General features: G+C 37.7%; 1 pseudogene across 1 annotated transcript; it reads right to left on the bottom strand.

Annotated features, from left to right (window-relative positions):
• Positions 1–1,332: 1,332 nt before the first annotated feature.
• Positions 1,333–7,539, bottom strand: LOC149532454 (heat shock cognate 70 kDa protein-like; annotated as a pseudogene). The gene is made up of 2 exons (XR_016356788.1): positions 7,496–7,539; positions 1,333–3,309 (listed from the first exon to the last, which is right to left on the bottom strand). The product of XR_016356788.1 is annotated as a heat shock cognate 70 kDa protein-like (transcript).
• Positions 7,540–26,566: the final 19,027 nt, after the last annotated feature.

Raw genomic sequence — 26,566 nt, 5'->3', positions numbered from 1 at the left:
CATAAGGGTGACCATACTAACAATCTCATGGAGGCTCACACCATTTTATATGTTGTGGAACAGTGTTGTTTGTGGGGATGGCACAAGATTATCTGTGGGTCTGACTCCCAAGTGGTGGTGAACTTGCTTCCCTCGTAGGACCTTGAGGATGTTAGTTGGCAGCTGACCATTGTTGTTAATCAGACTCTTCTCTTTTGTACCTCTCTTGAGTTTATTAGGTTTACTTACATTCCTCGTGAATGGAACAAAGTTGTTGATTGTTTGGCCAAATGGGCTTCTGGTCATGCTCCGGGCTGGAATATTATGGATAGGGGGTAGCTTCCCCTTTAGCTGTTACAAGAATTTGATGAACTTGTTGCTTAGGACAGAGCTCCTTGTTGAGCTCTCCTTCTTGTAATCTTTTCTTTGTTAATAAATTTTTACCCCTCTTTTTCCAAATATAATAGCTTGACCCAACAACGTTGCTAAATGATTGCTAATTAGACTTGCAACAAACTACTTCATGATTAACAACACACATAAACTTATGGACACTTAACTCAAACACATCTACAATAAGAACTTGATTCAAGCTAAAACTCTTTGACTCACACCTAAACTAAACTTGTGTTGCCAGCAACTCAACAAGGTTTGCCACATGTGCAACAATTATTTATTGACTACTGTTGGAACATTAACTCTAATAGTTTGTGGAGAAGTGAGTGCGTTGGGATAGGTTATTGTCTTTAGAGAAAAGGATATAAAAAAAGTACATAAACGAGTGAATGGTGGTGTCCAAGAAGAAAAACACGTGTATTAGAACATGATGGGAGGGTAAAACATAGTAGGAAGACAATTGTATTTTTTTGATTTTATTTAACAATGCGAGATTTGAACCAACGACCTCCAAGAAGGAAGGCAAGACAATTGTATGTGTGTGAGAGACAGAAGATAGATCATAGAAAAAGGAGAGAAAATCGCATACAAAGGGGAGCTGAGTGCAGCTGTAGGTTTCTGCTAGGGCATTTCAACAAATTTGTGGGTGTTGGTTTCAACATTCTCTTGTTTGCCTCCGTGACTTTATTTTATTACTTAACAAATTCTCGATGACGATCAATCAACCTGTTCTCTAAGATTATTTAAAAGATAAACTAATTCAAAAGATCCAGTAAATTTATAATCTTTCAAAATTTTAAATCAGTAAGAAAGATATCATCTTTTTACTACTCAAACACTCGAGCATAATTCCCTCTTAACTTATCTTAAAAACACTCAAGAAAATCATTGAATCTCTATAATATCCATTTTCAAAGGCCATTTCTTGTGTCATTATACCTACTGTAATTTGCAATATTAGTATAAGCACGTATGTATAACTAATAAAATATCTTTTAAAGTGTTTCCTAAGAAAAGGTGAAGGAAAAAGAAACTACTTCTTCCCATGCCCAATGCTTTACCTAACATGACCTATAATCATAAACAATGACAAAACTAAGCATTTGCTTTCATGTCAAGCACCTACATTTCATTGCCAATTCGTCCAATTTGGCTTGAAATTCCTCAATTGTTGAATCATCATTCTCATCTAGCCATTCCTCAACAGTATTTAGTGCCACACTGATATCATCTGCAGTTGTAGTCTCCATCATTCCCCTGCTCTTGGCCTCTGTCACTCTACTTTTCATGTTACAAATATAACATTCCAGATTGTTTTTGGCCAAATGCTTATTTTTCATTTCTTCATCCTCTCTCCGGAATATGTCTGCATCAACCACCATTCTATCTATCTCCTCCTTGCTTAGTTTCTCCCGCTCATTTGTAACAGTAACCTGATTGTTTAACCCTGTTCCCACATCTCGAGCAGAGGCTGTAAGAATTCCTTCTACATTCACTTGAAAGCACACAATTATGTTTGGCACTCCACACCGAGCAGGTGGGATTCCATTGAGAACAAACTCACCCAACAAATTGTTGTGTGCAACCAAAGCTCGCTCTCCTTCATAAATTAGAAAACTTAAACTTGTTTGGTTGTCAAATCTTGTGGTGACAGACGTCTCTTTCAGAGTAGGAATGGGAGTATTGCGGGGAACTACTACTCTCATGATGCCATCGTCAATTGAAATCCCAAGACTCAAAGGAGTGACATCCACCAAGACTATGTGAATGCTTTCCTTGTTCAGTGTAGCTGCCTGCAGAGCTGCACCATAAGCAACTGCCTCATCTGGGTTTACACTTTTGCAGAGCTCCTTTCCCTCAAAGAATTGACTTAGTAATTCCTGTACGTTGGGTATCCGTGAAGAACCTCCAACTAACACAATGTCGTTGATTTGTTGTCTGCACATCTTGGAGTCTTCCATGCATTGCTTCACTAATTGCATGCATTTGTCAAATAGGTCAGCGTTGAGCTCCTCGAACTTGGCCCTCCTGATCTTTGTATGGAAATCTTGCCCTTCATAGAGGCAATCTATGTCAATCATAGTCTCAACTGCTAAAGACAAACTTCTTTTTGCCCTCTCGCACTCTGAATGTAGTCTTCGACGAGCTTTGGGACTTGTACGTATATCCATTTTATATTTTTTTTTGAATAGCTGAACTCAATAATTGAGCATCCTATTGTCAAAATCCTCACCTCCCAAATGCATGTCACCTCCGACAGCTTTTACTTCAACCTTACCTCTTTCAACTGTAACAATAGATACGTCAAATTTACCTCCTCCAAGGTCAAAAACTAGGATTTTTCTTGTTCCTTCCACCAATGTGTCAAAGCCATAAGTTATTGCTGCAGCTGTGGGTTCATTGATGATATGCATGACAATAAGCCCTGCAATCTTACCCGCATCTTTAGTTGCTCTCTTCTGCGAATCATTAAAATAAGCAGGCACGGTAATGACAGCATTCTTTACATCGCTCTGGAGGTATTGCTCGGCTATCATCTTCATTTTCACCAGCACCATGGATGAGATTTCTTCAGCTGCAAATAATCTTTTCTCACCTTTATAAGTCACTTCAACCATAGGCTTGTCATTCTTACCATTGTGAATGGCCACAATTGTTTGTCAGACTGCACAGAGGGATCATTGTATCTTCTTCCAATAAGTCTCTTTGCATCAAAAACGATGTTGGTAGGATTAGTTGAAATCTGGAACTTGGCAGCATCCCCAACAAGCCTTTCGTTGGGGGTGAAAGCAACCATGGAAGGAGTGGTTCTGTTTCCTTGGTCATTAACAATAATTTCAATTCTGTCATGCTGCCACACTCCCACACAGCTGTAAGTTGTCCCAAGATCAATGCCAATAGCCTTGTCTTTGCCCGCTCTGTTCATGTTATATTCTGCATGAATGTAAAAAGAATATTTTAAAAATAACTCAGATTTTGATTCACGGAGCAAAATGCTGTTATTAAATCCAAAATGAATTATTTTAAGAATAGACTGCAACTGTCACTATGTGGGAGGCTGTCCATGCCAGCACAAAGGGATTTGCTTTAACAGGCACGGAGGAGTTTCAATCAGCCAAATAATGTTTCAGCCAAAAGTATAGAAGTTTCAATAAGTCTATGTCAGTTAAAGAGGACGTCATTAATCGTTGGTACTCACCTAGTTCATAATCATATGATTTATTTTAGGGTTAGTAGTTCTGTCATACCAATTTTTTTTTGGGCAATTTGCTTAATATGAGGTATGAACTAGTGTTTAAAGGAGTTGTAAAATTGGATGGTACTGGTGTTAAGACAGTAGGAGTCATCAAAGATCTCAAACTTACCTTGGATGCATGCTCAAGTTCCTCTGTTTTGGAAGACATTTCAGTTATAGATCTTCCTCCATATATATGTTAGTCTAGATAATTTACAGCCAAGATAGGAGGATATTTATCTGCATTTGTTCCATATGTTGTTCAGGATCAGGTCTGGTACAAGAATCACTATCAAGGGTACGCCAATTTCAAAAATATGTGTTAAACCTTATGCAATTAGTTCAACTTTAAGCAATCAAAACTGTACCATGTATAATCTAGAAGAAAATAGCACTGGTTTTTTCCCTGCTGCAGTTCAGAAGAAATTTTAGATGTTTGTCCTGATGATTGCGGTAATAATTTTCAGTTTGAGCCTTGTGAGATTTTGTGGAGAAAATATTAGATACCCACTGCATTTGTGAAGAGAATTTATTAATTTTCGACCTTATGAAACCTGAAAATGATGTTAAGGGTATGTGGTAGATGTACTTTGATGGTTCAAGGAGCAAGAATGGTACTGGTGCAGTTGTAATGCTGGTTTCAGATTTCAGTTCTCTTGTACTATTTATGTAGCTGAGTACGAGGTCTTCATTCAGCGGTTGCTAGTAACCAAAGAAAGGAGTCAATTTGCTATACATATTTGAAGATAGTGAGATGTCCGTGAATCAAAATAGAGCTCAAAGTATAGCAAAGAACAGTCTTCTCAAGTCTTATAAACATAGAAATAAACATAGAATATGGGGCTTCATTGAAGACTTTGCATTTGGCATCTAGGGTATTCCTAGATAGCAAACCAAAGAGGTCTTGCAGCAGTTCGAGGGGAAATTCGAAAATAGTTCAAATTTCGATCCACAGAGGAAAATGCTGCTGCAAAAACCTTCTAATATTCACACCCCTGTTTTCCATCAGATTGTCCCATTAGCTCTCTAATCTTTTTGGTTCTGAGCTAAGGCTGTGTTGACAACTTCCATAATCTCATTGGCTGCAATGATAGAGGATTTTTGGTATCCCTCTCGTTTGAACTAGTTGACACCATTCTGTGGCATTCGGTCTGAGTCCTCTTTGCTAGCAGCAGTTGAAGATCCAGTTTCAGGCATTGATGGTTGTCTGGTAGCTATTTAATAGTTATTTTCCCTGGTTTAGAAATGGTGTAACCGTTTTATTGAGTTTAAAGAGCAGATTAAACTACATCAAAGAGAAAAATAAACGCAAATGGAAATATACACATTTCACAGTGAATTACGTGGCTCACCACATCATCTGTGCCGTAAATGGGTAAACTTTCGAATTTTATCTGTAATAGAATTTCAGTTTATGTTTTGTGTATATCAGATCTTATAATTTCAAAGTAGTTTTGTTCATGTTAATGATGTGCTGAGTAATTAATAGTTAGTATTTAAGCGAAGTTCATCATGGAAGTTAAAAAGAGCGAAGGCAGTTTATGAATGTAATTGAATTATATACTCAATGGTTCAACTGAATTCTTCTATAATCTATTTTCTGTGTTTCTTTGATATATATATAGAAAGCCTGCAAATAAAATGGCCTATAAGGTTTGAACTTTGGTCACAACCTTATCAATGAAGCATTTCTACCAGTGCTCTTTGGAAGATAAAAGAAAAAGAAAAATTCTCTTCTGTAAATATATTTATAAAGCTTATATTCGGTAATAGTGAAGAGTATCTTTTATGGATAAATATAAATCTTAAGGAGTATCTTTTGACAAAGAACATTGGGTGGTATAAAATCCATGCGTAAAATGTAAGACTTCAAACTAATGAGAAGTTCTTGTGAAGAGGAACATTTTCATATTGACTGTGTTATAATAGACGATAAATAAGCATGTCGTGTCAAATAGCATTAGGAAGAGCCAATAGATGAGCTCCAAACTATAAAGGCAATAGCATATGGTAGCAGATAGACAAGACTGACAGACTTTGCTAACATAGAATCAAAAGTCCAGGAACCAAGAAGATGCAAAGAGATGTAGGCATTGGTTGATTAGTACCAAGATATTGGAGATTGAAATTACAGAGTGAAAGCTGAATCAGATTGATGGATGCCCTCAAATCATCTTGGATTTCTTGTTATTTGATCTAGTTTACAGAGTGAAAAGTTGAATCAGATTGATGATATTTGTTCTTGTTTGATTCAGGTTTTATTGATTTTATTTTCCTTTTAGACCAAAGAAGTTGTTGATTGATGATCTAAAAGTTTGTTAATTTAGCCATGTGTTGGGAACTGGGAAGTCAATAGTTTAGTTCTGTACAGAGTTAAACACAGAGATTGTAGTGGTCTTTTTAGCAGTGCTATTTCATGTGGGTATGAGCAAAAGGATGGCAGAGAAGACCTGCAGAAAGATCTTTCTTGCAGACTTTCTCTGAGACATGAAAAGAATCCCGAGGAACATAGATGACAATCTTACGAGTCAAAGATAGATGGATTATGATATAGCCATACTAAAGGGACACCCTCATAAAAGATATCTGATCCTGGAAATTGAAAACCAGAAGATTTTGAAGTACATACGATGCACGGTTGAATTACTTATAAAGCTATACAAGCTCCACCATAACGAAGGCTAGAGCTAGGTTGCAGATTTTCTTAAGAAGAGAGAATTTAGTGGAGGAGACCGAAGGAGACCAAAAGCTTAGGAATATGGAGGTAAGGCTGCTTACAATTTTTTATTCTTTGCGTAATTTCCTCTCAAATGAAATGTAAAGGCGTAATAGAGGATTCTAGAAATTCCAGCTGAATTACCGAATAGGATTAGGTCAAATTAATATTTAAGTTTGTAAAGTTCTAGAAGTCATTTTTTTAAAGATATTTCCAGAAAAGTTTATTTGATCTTATGTCGGCTAATTTAGATGTCTCTAGAAACAATCAAAGACCTCTATAAAAGAGGCACAATGTAATGTCTTAACATGTTTGAATGAGTAAAGAAAGCCTCTCTGCTTAATTAGTTTATGATGCTAAGCTTTATTTTTTCTTATGTTTTTATTTATTTATGTTCATTTAATGTTAGTTTCTACAATATAATGTATTATTAAAAAGATGAGAGTTGCTGAATTTTATTCTTTAAGATTCAGTAGTAAATCATACAAATGATAAGATCTACTATACAAACCCGAACCCACTTTCAAAACTAATCTTATTTTTAAAATTGTAAACTTTTACATTAAAATATATTTTGAAGAGAATACTCATTCAAGAAACACTTTTTCTCTCTCTCTAAATAGAAAACAGTTAATAATATTAATTGACATGTTAGTCTTTATGTAATGGAGTATAGCATTATAAAGAAGAATGCATCTAAATTAAAAGGTATCTTTCAACTATATGACCTTTCTATAAGATTTAGATTTTAGAAGATTTTAAGATATAAGAATGGTAGGAAGCAAATTCAGTAGCAATGACTGAAAACAAAATTCTAATAGACTAAACAAATAACTGGAAAATTTACACAACAAAATAAAATTAGAAAATTCTTATACATTAGAAACAAATAAATGAATCTATAGCAAACCCAACTTGTTAAAGAATAAAAAAGCTAACACTAAACTAAAATACAAAACTAATACCATCAAAGTATCTATGAAATAGAAGAAAATACCATTTAGAAAATCTTCATATTTATGACAAGAAAATGCATTAGAAACAAATATATTAATTTATAGCATAAGGAGTTAAAAACCACAACACAACCATAGAACCATTCAGCTTTTCCTACATACTCCTATCACCGCTGAAAAAACTGAAAAATAAATGAGAGAGAAGAAAGATACCTTAATAACAGTGAGTGCTGGCAGAATTCTGTGTAAGAGGCTTTCCTCAGCAATAAAAATGGTGACCCAAGTTCAGACTTTAAAGCCAAATGCAGTCTTAAGAACAAAGGTATTCGTGACTTAAAGGAAAAGATGTTTTTTCCCCTCAAGAGAATAATTTCTTTACTTCAGTTTTTGCTTGGGGCATATTGAAGGGCAATACTTTTCTTTTAGTTTTCCTTTTGTTTTATGTTCTATGTTACTCTAGAAATCATATAGTGATTTTTCTTTTGTTTTTATGTTCTATGTTACTGTGGAAATCAATATAGTCATTGATACAAATAGGGAATTGGAGTGGAAGGATAGTTAGTAATTTTTTTTTCGTTTTTATTTTGTTTTATGTTCTATGTTACTTTAGAAATCATATAGTGATTTTCCTTTTGTTGTCATGTTCTATGTTACTGTAGAAATCAATATAGTCATTGATACAAATAGGGAATTGGAGTGGAAAGATAATTAGTTCGTTTTAGAACATAAATTTGTAAAGGCATTTATTAATTTAATATTTTCTTACATAAAATTTACTTAAGTTTAATTTTATAAGGAAAAATAATAAGTTCTTTAAAAAAGGGGTAAAGATTTATTAAGACAAGAGGAGATACAAAAGGGAGAGCTTAGCAAGGAGTTCTATCTTGATCAACAAGGTCATCAAATTCACAAGATAATTCAGGGGGTAATTGCCCCTTATCCTTAACATTCCAATCCTGCACATGATTAGAAGCCCATTTAGCCAAGCAATCTGCAACTCTATTTCATTCCCAAGGGATATAAGTAAAACAAACTGACTCCAGAGTACTACAAAAGAGAAGAATCTGGCTAACTGAAGGGAAATGAGAGCACCCTAGAAAATCATCTAAGATCAGTATGCACATCCTATATACAATAGTTCTTTGAATAACTTCTAATAAGAAAATACAAGTGCATACTACTGTGCAATAAAAGTAGAAATAGACATAGTTGATTTTTCACAATTAAAACCTTAAAGGAAAGTGATTGCAATTTACCGATCTAAATAAATCTTTTTTTTTTTTTTTTAGACTGCAGGAATCGGTGCAACACGACCCCCCTATAAACTGCAGTGCGCCTGATAAACTTTTTAACGTGACCGGTAGCGCTAGCGCGAAACGCCCACCGGTACCACGAGGATGGGGGAGACTAGAACCCGTGACCAACCCCCTGCAACAGGGAAGATTTAGCCAACCGAGCTAGGGCCCCCACCCTCCGATCTAAATAAATTTCAGCAGCATTACGACATATAGATTATTATTCTACAATCATAAAACTAGAAGAATGAGACAGAATAGAGAGCACAAATATACATGGGGAAAACCTTTCCAGATAAAAAACCCCACCTACCAAACCATCAAGCTAATGTATTATTTAGCAACATGTTACAATACATTTTCAACCTTCACATGGAGATTTACATCAAGCATAAGATCCCAGTGATAACAAAGGTTGCACAATAATGCCACCACTCCATTGTTCTCATGAGCTACATAGAAGCATAAAAAAATCAACTTCTTAGCCTAACAGAATTGTGAAGTCTATATCACCTAATTTAGTGTTGTAATATGAATATTAACTATTAAATGAAAGCATTAACAATACTAAGCAAGCTAACACTTAAGATAGGACCGAGGGTTATCACCACAAAAGGAAGCAAACTAAGAATAGTAGGCTCCTAATGGCATAAAACATGATACGAAGGATTTGTCCCTGATTAAGATATGTATGCTCACATGTACGCTCAAGTTTTAGATCGATGGATGGAGTGGATGAAGCAAAGTTTCAACAATGGATTCATGGAGGTATTTCAGCATTATAATAGTATTTTGGTAGTTTTTAGGCTCTCAAAATAGCATTATAAGTTTTCTTCAAAAGTGGATTATGTTTGTGAAGGGAGAGGCTTCTATTCATAGGCCAAGGGGGAGAGGGATGGACAGTCAAAATGCAAGGATGGCAAGATGGTGACGAAGGGCTAGGATGCACTCAAAGGGGAGCACATGAATTGTGCTTGTTTGAAGCCAATTAGGAGGTGACACATGTCACAGGGTGATTGGATGTGAGAGGGTAGGATATGGGTTGGTCAAAGGAGTAATGAGGGAGGCTGAGTCACAAATGGGGATGGTTGGGTCATAAATGGAGATGGTTGAGGGGAGAATGGGATTGTTGACTTTGGCTTGGGTCATAAATGTTGATGGTTGAGGGGAGAATGAGATTGTTGACTTTGGCTTGGGTTAGTAAGACTTAACCCATGTTTATGATTGTGCACATGATTAGAAGAGGATTAGGCTTCGATTAGAGGGGGATTAGGGGGTAAGTGGCTTAGATTTGATGGGATGGGTTAGTTAAGTGGCTAAGTGAGGTTAGTATGTTTGAATGGGTTGGATTAGGGGTTAGGATAGGGTTTAGGGAGGCTCTTAGGATTTTAGATATTTTATTAAATGATTTATTTAATAAAATGGGGATATATAATTAAATTGAATAGATTTGAGGATTTATTCAATTTAATAGAGGAATAGGGATTTAATTTGATAAATTGATTTTGGGTGATCTTTTAATTTTATCAATTGGACTATAGTTAATTAACTAGGGGATGACAATAGATTAATTAAATATTAAATACTTAATTAATGATGCCTTAGGAGATGACTAAATAAGATTACTTAAGTGATGTAATCAGATTTAGGTGTCTACAGTTTGCCTCTCTTTGAGATAGTGTTAGAACAATACTATTTCAAAAAAATTTGAAGATAGACGACATGAAGAAAACTTTGAAAGCAACATGATTGCCCCAGTCTTGAATAGAAGACGAGAGAGTGGATTGTGTTGCAGGGAAAATTTCAAGGAAGCACATACGCTCACTATGGGAGAATGATATAGAGGAAAACTTGGGTTGCAGGGATAACCAATGGGGAAGAACACTAGCTATAGGGAGAGGGGGGAGGGTGAGCAATTTTCTAAAGTGGACCCAGGGAAGTGATTTGGAAGATGGGAGATTTAAGGAGATTTATGATTCGAGGATTTATGATTGGTGATGACTAAAATTTTGATTGATGTAGGAGCGAGGATTATGATTGATGCAGGAGCTATGATTATGATTGATGAAGGAGCTAAGATTATGATTGATGAAGGAGCTAAGATTATGATTGTAAGACGGATTGGATGGGATGCTTGGATAGGATGGAATGTTTTGATAAGATGGCAGTATTAAGTATTCCATTGAAGCTTGAGCGTGTGGGTGTTCCAATGGGGAGCACCACCATGTAGTTGAGCACTTACTTTGATATAGGAATATTGGGGATATGCCAAGGTTACTAAGAACATCAAGGCCTTTTTACCAATATTACATAGGATTGACGCGAAACAAACACGCAAGGATTACCCCAGCATCACATATGAATCCTGAAAGAATCAAAGTGGAAATGATATCGGGTAACCCACAAGAAAACAATATTTCCCAAGTGCACCATGTAACCACAAGTGATCACATGTTTGGACTATGCAAGGATCATATCTGACTGACTCACAAGAAGAAAAGAAAAGAAAAAAGACCTGATCAAAACCTTGCTCTTGAATTGCCCCATTCACAACACACCATGATATAAAAGATCATGGCGACCATGAGGAGGGAACAACTCAAATCACTTGGACGAGATACTTTAAGAACCAAACGTGAAATCCTGAAAAGAAAATAAATCAAAAGAAAATGTAAGTTCATGAAAAAGTAACCTTTTGCCAAAGAGATCAGTAGGACTAGATACGAAGGGACCAATATCAGACGAGAGGAAGGATGCATCCTACAAGGATCTATCAATAATATCAAGGACTAGGATCAAATGGGAAATCAGAACTATTGAGGACAACATTTTGATGACAAGGGATCTCATACGAGGATTCACTAAAGCACCTAACCAAGAGAACTACAAGTTATGATCAAGCATGAGCTAACACGAAGAGAGGAGAGATATACAAGGATACCAAGTGAAGGACTAACAAGAAAGGATGGTATAGTGGACAAACCAAAGTATTTACAAGGGATGACCATACAAAAGTTCAACATGATAGGATAGTGGAGGGAAAGATGAAGATGAGAAGATTAGTAGAAGAAAATCTAGGGATGAGGAGATAGTGCGAGGAAAAGCGTGAGATGAGAAGCTAGTGGAAATAAATAGGATATAACATACTATTACTATAGGGGAGGTGAGGTGTGGAAAGGATGAAAGTAGTTGTCGACTTGACTATTATGATGGTAGGTATTGAAGCTTATTGCCGAAGATATGGATAGTAAAAAGTGATGGATAATGTTGTTGGTTCTATAAAAGGTGAGTGAATTTGATGAAAGCCCAACAACAAGAAGTGTTAGTTGAAGCATAAGAAAAGTGTGAGCGAAGAATTAAGCTATGAGTGAAATATAAATGGCTGATTCACAAGAGCAGAGGCAGAAAATGCCAGAGGCAATAGAAGGAGGAATGGGGGGATGGAGTGAAGAGGAAAATGAAAGCCAAGGAGAAAGGAAATGGTTGCAGGGGCAGAAGCGAGGCGTAAAGCGGAGCCAACAAGAAGGAAGAGAAACCTTGCCACGTCGAGTGTGTGACATTGTGATCAGGGAGTGGTGGAGGCTAGCAAAATTAATCCAGCTCAAAATCAGCTAGAAGAGGAAGAAGAAGATCCGACCTTGCTGCAACTATTAGCAGAAGGTGCGATGCAACAAATAGAGTCAAGGGAAAAAGAGAAGGAGACAAACTTACCAAGTGTGGGAGTGTTGTTAGAGGGAGCAAGTGCAGAAGATCAACCATTTGTAGAAGAGACTCTTCTAAAAGAGGAACAAAGATCTATGATGCGACCAACATCGGTCTTATGGAAGAAGGGAAAAAGCAGTCTAGGGGATATGATGCAGAGCTCTAGGGAACAAAAGGTTGACCTAGTGTTTTCTGCATTTCGGCCATTTCAAGCATTGCAATCTGATGTTGCAGTACAAGTGGCTCATGATGCGGCTGTGCTGATGGAGAAAGCATTGGCAGTGGAAAAGGAACAGGCTGACTAGGCAGAGCAAGATGCAAATTTCTTTCAAGGCCTGATTGAAAGAGCACGAGAGGATGGTGCATGGATGAAAGATAAGTGCTTAGGGATGATGCTAATGATGGAACAAACAAGAGTGGAGACTGTGGAGGCAACTTTGGCAGCTGAGAGAGTGGCGATGGAGAGATGTGAAAATGAATTAGTGCTCCTGTGGTCCCAAGTAGAAGCATTTAGGGAGTCAGCAGTATGGACTAATAGTTTAGCACAGAGGTCACAACAGCAGTTGAATGCAAGTAATGCGCACATTACGTGGTACCAGAATCAGTTGAATACAGTGAAATATGAGAGGGAGTTAATGAAACTGCTAGCGAATAGAGATGAAAGAGAACGTGATATTGCGCAGAGGACAACAACTATTCCTAGAGTAGAAAGACTATGGGCATAAATGAAAGATGTCATGGAGCAATTAGTGAGGGTGGTACAAGAGGTGGCATACTACATGGGATTATATCACCAAGTGGTCCCTTTGGAGCAAAGGAGAGGACTTGTATACTCTAAAAAACATTTTATGGAGCAGATAAACACACTCTTGAGGCATGTTAACATCCCAATCCCCATGGATACACTTTGGGGAGGTGTGACGATGACTCTACGGGCATCATCATCGGGGACTGGGTCTAAAGGAATGCCATTGATTGGACACCCTGTCTTGCCACCTCCCTCAGGGAGGCTAGAATAAAAAATCTGCCAAACATTAGTAGTTAAATGAAATGTTGTTGTTGCTGTCATAAGAGAATAGAAAGATTGTGCTTGTTGTTGTGGCAATCAGAGGGACAATAGATGTTGTTCATAATGTAATGTCATGTATTGTTTTTGGGATTTTTATGGAAGATATATGGATGTTTTTGTGTTTTTTGTCGAATATTTAAATGTTTTTGGGATGTTTGATATATATTTGAATGTTTTTGTATTTTTGTGATAAATAATGAAATCATTTGACTCTTGTAAAAGTGGGAACAATACAATCTGTAGAGTAAGGGTAATCGTGACTCGTAGGCGAGAATGTTTGTGTAGATTTAGCAAGTATGACAGACAATAATAAGACAAAATGTGGGGACGTTTCTCTAGGTGTGTGATGAGACAGATGTTTATGAGGTGTGGAAAAGGCATTGGGACCTACGCAAGGCTTGTGATGGCCAAAAGAGTTCAAACAGGGTCTTGAAAAGGCCAAAAGAGGGCCTTGAAAAAGGTGTGTGGGCCAAAAAAGATGTCTCAAGGGCCTGAAAAAGGTGTTTGAGCCTAAAAAGATGTCTCGAGGGCCGAAAAAGGTCAAAATAGGGCCTTGAAAAAGGCGGTTTGAATGCTTGAAAAAAAAACACTTGGGCCTATAAAAGCATTTTTGGGGCTTGAAAAGGTCAAAATAGGGCCTTGAAAAAGGCGCTTTGAGCCTAAAAAGGCATTTCGGGGGCCTGAAAAAGGCACTTGGGCCTATAAAGGCATTTCTGGGGCTTGAAAAGGTCAAAATAGGGCCTTAAAAAAGGCGCTTTGAGCTTAAAAAGGCATTTCGGGGGCCTAAAAAAGGCGCTTGGGCCTATAAAGGCATTTCTGGGGCTTGAAAAGGTCAAAATAGGGCCTTGAAAAAGGCGCTTTGAGCCTAAAAAGGCAGCTAGAGTGGTCCGAAAAGGACACTTGGGCTTTGAAAAAGAATTTAAGGTCTAAAAAGGTGCTAGAGTGGTCCAAAAAGGACACTTGGGCTTTTGAAAAAGCATTTAAGGCGTAAAAAGGCGCTAGAGTGGTCCAATAAGGACACTTGGGCCTTGAAAAAGCATTTAAGGCCTAAAAAGGCACTAGAGTGGTCCAAAAGGGACACTTGGGCTTTGAAAAAAGCATTTAAGGCCTAAAAAGGCACTAGAGTGGTCCAAAAAGGACACTTGGGCCTTGAAAAAAAAGCTTTTAGCCCTAAGAAGGCGCTAGAGGGATCCAAAAAGGACACATGGGCTTACGAGATAGTATTGATATATTTGTTGAAACTGGGTAGACTAATTGTGGCCACTACAAATTAAATAAGACTAAAAATCCTTCTTGATTCACATTAATAATGGTTGCATGGAAGGAAGACGACAATCGGCTTTGCGGAATCTCTTTCGCTATCCAAGTTGTGCTGGATTTTCCTAAGCCTAGAATTATGTTTCAGGACATTACCACGCTACTTCTTAATATCAAAATTTTGAGAGGAATTTTGGGGTGGTGTTTTAATGTTTCAAGATTTTATGGCCATATTTGGCATTTATGACCCCCTTTTGAATGCTTTGGAATTTTATTTTATTTTTTTGATATTGTTTGGGCAATTTTTGAATTTGTTTAGGTATTTTTGGGTGATTTTTGAATTTATTTTTTTTGGTAAGTTTGGATGATTTATGAATTTTTTTGGTATTTTTTGGTAGTTTATGAATTTTTTTTTGGTAAGTTTGAATGATTTATGAATTTTTTTGGTAAGTTTGGATGATTTTTGAATTTTTTTTTGGTATTTTTGGGTAGTTTGGGTAGCTGTGTCGGCTATCAGTGCTGTCTTTCCCTCCATCCTTTTGGGTTTGATTTTTGGGGTGGTTTGTGCATAATCCTCTGACAATCCAATGGAGGACATTGAAGAGCGAGTTTGGCTTCATTTTCTAGATGTATCGATGGTCAATAGAGGAGTGATGGGGTTGGTTCTCCTTTTATGGTGTGAAGCAATTGGCATGGGCCTTGCAAACGGTTACCACTCCAAAAGATTCTCTTCGAGAGGTCTATGTGAAATGGTTGTAACTCTATTGGTTTCTCATTGTGTAGGGTTTGTGAAAGGTTTTTTGTCTCATGTCAAGGTCTTTATTGTGGAAAGTAAGGTGTGTGTGAAAGGGTTATGAGAGGAGGAAGCTCCTTTTTTTTTCTCTTTTTTTTTTGTGGATGATTTATGAATGTTTTTGATTATTTTTTTGCCAATTTTTGAACTTTTTTTTTTTTTTTTTTGGTATTTTTGAGTGATTTTTGAAATGTTTTTGGTAATGTTGAGTGATTTTTGAATTGGAACTAGGATGTGAGTGAGATAGTGATGCGGGATTTTGTTGTAAGGCTCAAAAATATAGAAGTATGAATAGGAAATGCGTGGATGACTCAGGAATGTACAATAGAATATAGTAGCGGATGTGCATATGATAGGAACAAGCTCAGGATGAGGAAATAGCATTGATGCAATATGGTTATTGTTACATGGGTATGATACACAGAATTATTGGTTGCGTGACAAGGATGTGGTACATAGAATATTTGTGGCTTGGTACAGGTATATGATATAAAGGCATGGTTTTAAGGATAAAATATACCTAATATGATACATGTGGTAAGGTACAAGGATAGAATAAATATGCTAACCATGGTAGAATATGAGATCAAGGTAGGCTTTTCAAATGGGTTTCATGAGTTGTTGGAGTGCGAGGAGGGAACTTTTGGAATATCTTGACAAATGGGGAGACGGGCGATGAGATGTAAAATGGTGGTACTGGATATGTAGGTCATTGATAGATAATGGAAAGGCTATAGTACACCTGACGCCTATTTGCTAGGTTTTCACCAAGAACCTATCCAAAGCACTTGAATTGCCAAGTTTTCACTATTGGACCCTTTATTTTTCTTTGCCTATTTTTGATTTGCAAATTTTGCCCTCAAGTGTAGAATTTCTTGAGGTGAATAATGTTGGTAGGATCATTCAGGACTTCACCTTCAAGGGTAGATTGTTGATAGGCTCCTGAGCCAAAAGATGTTGTGACCACATAAGGACCAAGCCATGTGGGCTCGAACTTGCCTTTCTTTTATCTGTCAGCTTGAACCTTCATAATCTCTTTGAGGACCATGTCACCTTCCTGAAAACTATGTGGATGGACTTTTCTGCTGAAATTGTGCTTGAGGTGATTCTAGTAGACCATGAGGTGGTCATAGGCCTGTTGCCTTTTTTCATCAAGTAGATCAAGTTGAGTAAGTCGAGCCACTCTATATTCTTCATCAGATATTTGTCCTCGTAGAGAAATGTAGAGCGATGGGAGTTCAACCTCAATAAGTAGGACTACTTTAGCACCATAGACCAAGGAGTATGGAGTTGTGCCAATGGCTATGTGGAATGAAGTATGGTATGCCCACAGGGCGAGATTAATTTGGAAATGCCAATCACAACCAGAGTCATTGACAACTTTTTTGAGGATTCTGAGTAGGGTTTTATTAGTTGCCTCTACCTGACCATTACCTTGTGGGAAGTATGGGCTAGAAAAATGGTGATGAATATGAAGGGAAGTGTACAATTCCTCCATATTTAGGTTTTCAAAATTACCTCCATGGTTAGTGAAAATGGTAGCTGGGATGCTGAAGTGACATATGATATGATATAGGATATGTTAGGATAAACCACGGACATAAATAAAAACTACATGCAAATATAACCAATAACAAAAAATAATAGATCACATAGAAATGAACACAAGGCACCAAGATTTAATGTGGTTCACCCAATCCCTGGGCTACGTCCACCAAATAGCAAGGCCGATCTTATTACAATCCAGTGATTACAACCTGATTATAGTCTGTAATCCCTCACAACTCAATACCACTGCAAGAAGCAATTTCACATCACAACATAGTGAAAATACCTAACCCTAAACCCTTTTATACAAGTATTTTATCCATTTTAGGGTTACAACATGTCAGCCATAATATGTCAGCTACAACGTCGGCCACGGCCCAAAATTTTTTTTTAGGGCGATGCCTTGAACCCCACTAATTATGAAGTATGTACAATGCTTTCCTGATTAGTCACCATAATCTAACAATCTCCCACTTGGGGACTGATCAGGCTCCACACTAAATAACAATCTCCCTCTTGGAGACTAATGCTATAGAAATACCAATACCACATGGGGCTCCCACTGGATCAAACCACCCTGGACACTACTGTTCTTTGATTCATGTTCAGTCTAAAAGACCAACCGAAGGTAAAGAGGAGTTCAACTTCTCCCTTGTTACAACCTTTGTCAACATATCTGCTGGATTGTCATTTGTATGGATCTTCTCTAGCTTTAACTGTCCATCCTCCAAAACTGATCGAATGAAATGGTACCGCAATTGTATGTGTTTGGTCTTAGAATGCAGAGCTGAATTCTTTGCAAGATGAATGGCACTCTGACTATCTATGAACAAATAATTATCCTTCTGAGGATGTCCCAATTATTCCAAGAAGAATTGAAGCCATATCATCTCCTTGGTTGCCTCTGTAGCAGCAACATACTCTGCCTCTGTAGTGGATAGAGCATTAATCTTCTGTAACCTAGAAACCCAGCTAATGGCTGCCCCACCAACAGTAAAGACATAACCTATAGTACTCCGCCTGGTATCAATATCCCCTACCAAATTTGAATCAACATAGCCCTATAAATCAGTAGTAGAGCCCCCAAAGTGTAAACACTTATTAGATGTTCCTCTCAAATATCTGAGAATCCACTTGACAACATTCCAATGCTCAAATCCTGGATGACTCATATACTTGCTAATGACTCCCACAGCATGGGCAATATCTGGCCTAGTGCATACCATAGCATACATCAAGCTTCCTATAGCTGAAGCATAGGGGACCTTGGACATCTTATCCTCCTCTTCCTGTGTCTTAGGACACATCCCCTTAGTCAATTTCAAATGACCAGGTAAAGTTGTGCTGACAACTTTAACATTCTCCATAAAGAAACATTGTAACACCTTCTCAACATAATCAACCTGAGATAGTGTTAATGTTCTATTCTTCCTATCTCTGCAAATCTTCATACCAAGGATTTGTTTTGCGACCCCCAAATCCTTCATAGCAAATGCATGTGCTAACTAGCATTTTAGCCCCTTAATATGATCCATGTTAGACCTAGCTACAAGCATATCATCAACATATAAACATAAAATAATGTAGCTATCATCATCTAGTCTCTTAAAATAAACACAGTAATCTGAATGACACCTATTATATCCATGCTCATGCATAAAATTGTCAAATTTCAGATACCATTGCCGAAGTACCTGCTTCAAGCCATATAAACTTTTCTTCAATTTGCACACTAAGTGCTCCTTACCTTTGACCTCAAAACCCTGTGTTTGAGCCTTATATATTTCTTCATCCAAATCACCATGAAGAAAGGCTATTTTAACATCCAACTACTCTAAATGCAAATCTTCAATAGCTACAAGACTTAAAACAGTATGAATATAAGTCATTATAACAACAGGAGAAAATATCTCATCAAAATCAATTCCCTTTTTCTGTGCAAATCCTTTTACAACGAACCTAGCCTTAAATCTTTTATGATCTCATTCCTCTTCTTTCAACTTGTAAACCCACTTATTTTGTAAAGCCTTTTTACTTACAAGAAACTTGCATAGATCCCATGTCTTATTCTTTAGCAAAGAGTCCATTTCATCTTTCATTGCAGACTCCCATTGAATCTTAGTATCCACCTACATAGCTTCATCATAACTTTCAAGTTCATCAGCATTAGTAAGTAAAATAGAATACAAAGAGGGAGAAAATCTTTGTGGAGGTCTAATTTTCCTCGTTGATCATCTAACATTCACTGGTGTGTGTGGTATTTTTTGTTGTAGTAGTTGCACATCATGAGGAATGGCTGGAACATCAACTTTTGGAGTATCATCCAACACTACATAATCATCTTCTTTCTTCTCATGTTGCTGCAACAGATCTTTGTACAATGCTTTCTCATTGAATATGACATCCTAGCTTCTAACAATTTTAATATTTTCAAAATCCCAAAGCCTATAACCAAATTCATTGATTCCATATCCAAAAAAGACACATTTCTTTGATTTAGCTTCTAGCTTGGTCCTATTTTCAGAGTCTATATGAGCAAAAGCTTCACAACCAAAGGTCTTGAGAAAAGAATAATCACCTTCTTACCAGTCCATGCTTCCTCTAGTATACCACATCCCAAAGGAGTAGAGGGACCTCTATTAATCAAATATACAACAATATTGATAGCCTCTGCCCACATGTGTAATGGCAACCCAGCATGCAACCTCATGCTCCTTGCGTGCTCCATTATAGTCCTGTTCATGTGTTCAATCACTCCATTTTCCTGCAGAGTCCTTGAAATAGTTTTCTATCTACGAATACTATTAGTGGAGCAATAATCTTCAAATTCATGACTGCAATACTCACCACCATTATCAAATCTGAGACATTTTAATTTCTTACCAGTCTCATTTTCAACCAAGCATTTCCATTTCTTAAAATTTTGAAATACATCATATTTTTGTCTAAGAAAATAAACCCATACTTTTCTAGTTACGTCATCAATAAATGTAACATAATAATGAGAGCCACCAAGGGAAGATACCTAAGCTGGTCCCCATACATCTGTATGCACAAGCTCTAATTCCTCCTTTTTGTTTTCCTTCCCAGTCTTTACAAAACTCACTCTCTTTTGTTTTCCATACACACAACTTTCATAGAAATCCATATTAACACATGGCAGACCCGGTAAAACTTTCTTTGAATGAAGTACTTAAATTCCTACTCAGCCTTGGAACATGTCTTACCTCATGTAGTAGCCAATGATTCCCATTCTGTAATTTAATCTTAATTTTTTCCTTTCTGACAATTTGACAGAGTTCATTATCCCCGAAATAAACATGCCCAAAATCCCCTTGGACATAATCAATGAAATAACCTCTATGAGGTGTAGCATGAAATGAAGCACCAGAATCTAAAACCCATGAATCATCAACACTTTCTAAAGATAGAAGCAAAGTATCCTCTTCGGATTTGTTACTTACCACATTTGCCTCCTTGTCTCCATCTAATTTATCTCCTTCATTTTTCTTTCGATTCCAACAATCTTTCTTTTTGTGCCCTGGTTTCCCATAGTACCAATAGTTGTTTGGTTTTGTCAATTGAGACCTCTTCCCCTTTGACTTTCCTCTTGATTTTCCATGATTTCCAGAGTTACTTCCTCTCTTAGTTGTTCTACCCCTGCTTTGTGCATTCAAAGCACTTCCTGATGTAGATCCACCTGAGGATTTCCTACGAGTTTCCTCACTCAAAACAACACCGATCACATCATCATATTTTAGGGTACTAGATCCAGGAAAAAAATTACTCACCACCATTACCAAGCCATTCCAGCTTTCAGGAAAAGAACACAAAATCAAGAGAGCCCTAATTTCTTCATCAAAATTGATACCCACAGAAGATAACTGACTAGTAATTGTATTAAACTCATTTAAATGATCTGTAACAGATCCACCTTCTACCATTTTCATATTAAATAAATGCTTCATGAGAAATACCTTGTTTGAAGCGGAGGGCTTTTCATACAGTGTCGCTAGGATTTTCATCAACTCTTCTGTCGTCTTTGCTTTTGTAATATTAAATGCTACTGATGGTGCCAAGCATAACCAAATGCTTCTGAGTGCCTTTCTATCCAAAAGATCCCATTCAGCCTCTGACATAGTTCCCTAATTCTTGGCTTTTCCTTCCAACGACTTCCATAAATCTTTTTGATACATATACTCTTCCATTTGCATCTTCCATAACTGGAAGTTTTGCCCATTAAATCTATCAACCCTTAGCTTACCCTCATATTCCATTGCTCTCACTCAACCGTGAGACTCCCACTCAATTGTGAAACTTTCTTGCAGGGGATAACTGAAAAACAACTAGGCTTTGATACCACTTGTTAGGATAAACCACAGATAGAAATAAAAACTACATGCAAATATAACCAATAACAAAAAATAATAAATCACATAGAAATGAACACAAGGCACCAAGATTTAATGTGGTTCATTTAATCCTTGGGCTATGTCCACCAAACAACAAGTTTGATCTTATTACAATCCAATGATTACAACCTAATTACGATCTGTAATCCCTTACAGCTCAATACCACTGCAAGAAGCAATTTCACATCACAACATAATGAAATACCTAACCCTAAACCCTTTTATACAAGTATTTTATCTATTTTAGGGTTACAACATGTCGGCCATAATATGTCGGCTACAACGTCAGCCACGACCCAAAATTTTGAAGTATGTACAGTACTTTCCTGATCAGTCACCATAATCTAATAGGATAAACTTGTACACTTGAATTCCCGTAGCAGTGACAAGGGAAACTACTTCGACCCACTTAGTGAAGTAATAAGTGGTGGTGATTATCCACTTGTGCCCTTCTGAAGAAAGTGGCGCAATAAGACCAATGAGATCAAACCCCCAATAGGCAAAAGGCCATGGTGGTGCAACGGGTTGCAAGTCCTGTGTTGGAACCTGAATTAAATTAGCATGTTGTTGACAAGGTAAACATCGTTTCAAAAATTCACATGCATCATATTCTAGAGTAGGCCAATAGTATCTAGCTCAAAGGATTTGCTTTGCTAGCACCATCCCACTTGTGTGAGCACCATAGAGTCCAATGTGTACCTCTTTGAGAGCCATCACAGCCTCATTTTGATCTAAACATCGAGAGAGAGTATCATGATAACCATGACGATAGAGGGTTTGGGCGATGATAGTGTAACGGGAAGCTCTGCAAATAAGGTTTTGGCATTGGATTCATGTGAGGTGAGGAGATATGATACCATTTAGTAGGTAAGCATGAATTTCATGGTACCATGGGGATTGGGGACCAACCAAGATGTAGACTCATGTTGATTCATCATTCTCATATGCGGTTTTGTGCAATTGCTCAACCAAGAATTCATATTGCATAGCTTCGCATGACATTTCCAAGAGAGAACCAATAGTAGCCATAGCATCAACTACTTTATTTTGGAGTCTAGGTACCTATATGAATTGGATCTGAGTAAAATACTCCTTTAATTGATCAACTAGATCTTTGTAAGGTAGTAGCTTGTCATCCTTGGTCTAATATTCATTCAATGCTTGTTTGATGATAAGCTGAGAATCACCATAAACCTGAAGCTCTGTGATATTCCATTCAATGGCAATTTTGAGTCCCGTAACAAGGGCCTCATACTTTGAAATGTTATTGGTACACCAAAATTGTAGCTTGAAAGGTTTAGGAATATAATCACCTTGAGGTGTAACCAAGAGTATGCCCGCGCTGGAGCTATGAGATGTATAGGAGCCATCAAAATATAGCTTCCAAAGTGATTGTTCTTCTATCAAATAGAAGTATTCATCTGGAAATTCCATGATGAGTGGGTGATCTGCAACTAAGGGTGTGTCAGCCAAGTGATCTACAATAGCCTGGCCTTTGAGGGCCTTTTTATCAACATATTGAATGTCAAACTCGTTGAGAAGCATAACCCATTTTGCCAGGTGTCTGGTGAGTACTGTGCAAGAGAGCATATATTTTAATGGATCAATTTTGGATATTAGGTGCACAGTATGACTCAACATGTAATGACATAGCTTCTGGGTGGAAAACACCATTGCTAAGCATGCCTTCTCCATTGGCGTGTAGTTGAGCTCATAGCCCACTAATTTTTGACTAATGTAATAAATAGCTCATTCCTTTCCTGCATCGTCAAGTTGTGCTAGAAGAGCACCTAATGCTGTGGGAGTAGTTGTGATGTAAAATATGAGTGGGCGCCCTGCAACAGGAGGAACCAAAATAGGTAGATTAGCTAAGTATTGCTTGATGAGCTCAAAATTGCGCTGGCAAGCTGAGTCCCATTTGAAATTTTGATCTTTCTTAAGCAGGTGAGTGAAAGGTTGACACTTATCAGCAAGTTGAGAAATGAACCGCTAGACTGATTGGAGTTTTCCTTGCAAAGAATGAAGGTGCTTGAGTGTCTTAGGAGGAGCCATATCCATGATGGCTTTGACCTTCTTAGGGTCAATCTCAATACCACACTGTGACACAATGAAGCCTAGGAGCTTGCCTGAGGTGACACCGAAGACACATTTCTTTGGATTTAGCATGAGATGATATTTTGCCAATCGATTAAACACTTCTTCAAGGTGTAATAAGTGATCAAGAGCATTGAGAGACTTTAATAAAATATCATCCATGTAATCCTCAAGAATCTTATGGATTAGGTCATCGAAGATGATCATCATGGCATGTTGATAAGTTGTCCCAGCATTCTTTAGCCCAAATGGCATCATATTGTAGCAAAATGTGCCCCAAGGTGTAGTAAATGTTATCTTATGTTGATCTTCCTCTGCTATATGAATTTTATTATATCCAGAGAAACCATCCATTAGTGGCAAGAGTTCATGACTTGTGGTGAGATCCACAATCATGTCGATATTTGGTAATGGAAAGTCATCCTTCGAACAAGCTTTATTAACATCCCTAAAATTAGTGTAGATTCTAATATCACTAGAAGGCTTGGTAATAGGTACCATGTTAGAAATCCATTCAGAATAATCTATTGGGCGAATGATTTTGGCCTCCAATATTTTTTCTAACTCTGCTTTAACCAATAAAGCAACTTTGGGGTGCATCTTACGGAGCTTCTGCTTAACGGACCTGGCCCCTGGATCCACTATCAGATGGTGTACAACTAGTATGGGGTCCAACCTCGGCATGTCTTGATATGACCATGCAAAGCAGCCCACATTTTCACAGAGAACCTCAATAAGAAGATCTACTTGTTCAGGTAGTAAAGAGGCTGTGATGTATGTGATATGTGGGATCTTTGTCAAACTAATATTTACTGGCCGAGTTTCCTCTGTCAAAACTGAAGAGATAGGATGCCTATGCTCTTGTGGGGGAAGGATGAAATCTCCATCTTCAAGCACCTCAGAGAGGTTTTCACCATTAGATACATCCTTTATTTTTATTTCATTTTGTGAGTTATCTAATGATGCTCCAGAGGAGTTTTCACTAGAGGACATTTTTCATTTGATTTTTTGCTTTTTGTTTCTTCTTTTTTTTATTTTTGTTTTGTGATTGGAGATTTCCTCTTCCCCAAAGTAACCTATAGGATCTAGCTTGTAGACATATGCCGATGGTGGTGGCAGCCGTTTATGTTGCATTTTTGCCCCCATGAATTTAAGGTGCGCATGCTCAGTAGAGAACTTGTCAACATGCATGACACTTGGTTGGTCTCAATCTATGAGTTTAGGGTGAGTGAAGGGGAGGTCTATGAGATTCAAGGATAATTGGTAGAGCACAAAGGCTCCAAGGATTATTTCATCAAGGAAAATATCATCGTAAGCTTTCTTTGCAACTTCCTCAAGGATGTCTTCAACCTCAATGAGAATGTTTTGGATGTTCATAAAGGCATGGCCTTCCGTTGTAGTGCCCCCAGTTGTGAGGAGTCCATAGCCCAAGCCTTTGGTTTTTTGCCCTTGGTGTGATTCTATAGGTTGTCTCATACTTGATTCCTGGGGGCCTAAACCACCTCCTTGATAATCCCATTAATCTGTGGCCAAGCAATGTGACTAGTGATATTTCTGTTTAAAGTGATCAAGAAGTGCTTCACTTTTAGGAGGGGGCTCTTTTCATAACCATGTGTTAATGTCTGGTGCATTATCCTCTTCATCAAGAGTACCCTTAGTAATAAATGTGGTAGGGCCCATTTGTTGGAGGCAAGAGGTGGTGTTTGATATAGGCCCTTGATATGTCGAGTATCCTTGAGTATGTGGATCAAGTGGTAGAGCGCCAACAACAAAAGCATCTGTAAGACTATACTCACCACAACCTTGGTAGTTGATCTTAACCATGGAGAGGGTGGAGGCTAAAATGGTGTCTGGATCATTGTAGGTGTCAGAGGAACTGGCCGTGGTGTGGCCAACTTTGATCCTAGGATAATGATTGGCATATGAAGCTTCAACCGCATTGCAATAAACAAAGGGTTTAGGGTCTGCATGGATGGTTATCTCAGTGCCATTATGTGGAAATTTGATACACTAATGATATGTGGATGGAATAGCCTTCATGGCATGAATCCATGGGTGACCGAGGAGGATGTTGTATGGAAGGTTAAGATCAACCACATGGAAAAGTGTTTCTTGAGTGGCTGGGCCAACTCTTATAGGGAGCAAGATGGTTCCTTTAGTGGTATGCTCCAAATTGTTATAGGCCTTGATGGTGATTACTTCATTAATGATATCTGCCTCAGTGTATCTTGCCTATTGATGAACTTTAAAGTACATAAATTTAAAGTCAATCCATTATCTATCATGACCCTTTTAACAACAAAGTCAAAAACCATGATGGCTATGCGAAGTGGAAGGATATGATCTGGTTCAACTACTAGGATATCAGTGGTTTTGAAGGATAAGGAACATGAGGCCGAAAGATGGCCGATCAAGTTGTGAAACTCGGTGGCATTTATGTCAAAGGGGACGCATGACTCATGTAGAGTATGGTTGAGGATCTCTTGATAAAGTGGGCTTGTTCGTAAGAGATCCAGAATGGAGATCTAGGTCGGTGTGTTTCCAAGGTGTTCCAAGATGTTATATTGTGGCCCTAATGAGGATGATTCTGATGGAGATGCTCTAGATGGAGGTGGTCTTGATGGTGCATAAATAGGTGGGCTAGCTATATTGAGTCAAGTCTGGCGAGTAGCAACTGTACATTAGGTATCTATGCCTTTAATGTTAATGATGTTGATGGATGGATCAACCTGTGATATGCAACTGATAAGGCTTCCATAGTCTAAATACGTCGAGGTATAGTTTTGAGACTTGTCTCGATTATCTCCTTGTTTTCCTTGAGTATTGTTTAGTTTATTGATAGGTGGGTTTGTGGGTGCTTTTCCTAGGTTTGTGTTATGAGGAGGGAAATAATTTTGATACATCATTAATCCTACATTAGGTGAAGTTTGTTCCCCCATTGTGATTTCCTTCTAATCAATTAGGTCTTGGACATAGTCCTTGAGTTGCATGCATTTGAGGGTGGTATATCCTTTGACATGATGGAATTTGCAAAACTCATTATCTTTATACTAGGATGCCCTAGATTGGTTTGGTTCCAAGGGTTGTGTTGGTGGATGTCGAATAAGATTATCC

Source organism: Cupressus sempervirens, chromosome 10 (assembly GCF_028749045.1).
Source record: "Cupressus sempervirens isolate cs-2001-9-10 chromosome 10, ASM2874904v1, whole genome shotgun sequence".
In the NCBI taxonomy this organism is placed as follows: domain Eukaryota; kingdom Viridiplantae; phylum Streptophyta; class Pinopsida; order Cupressales; family Cupressaceae; genus Cupressus; species Cupressus sempervirens.
This window is presented reverse-complemented; position numbering and strand designations above follow the sequence as displayed.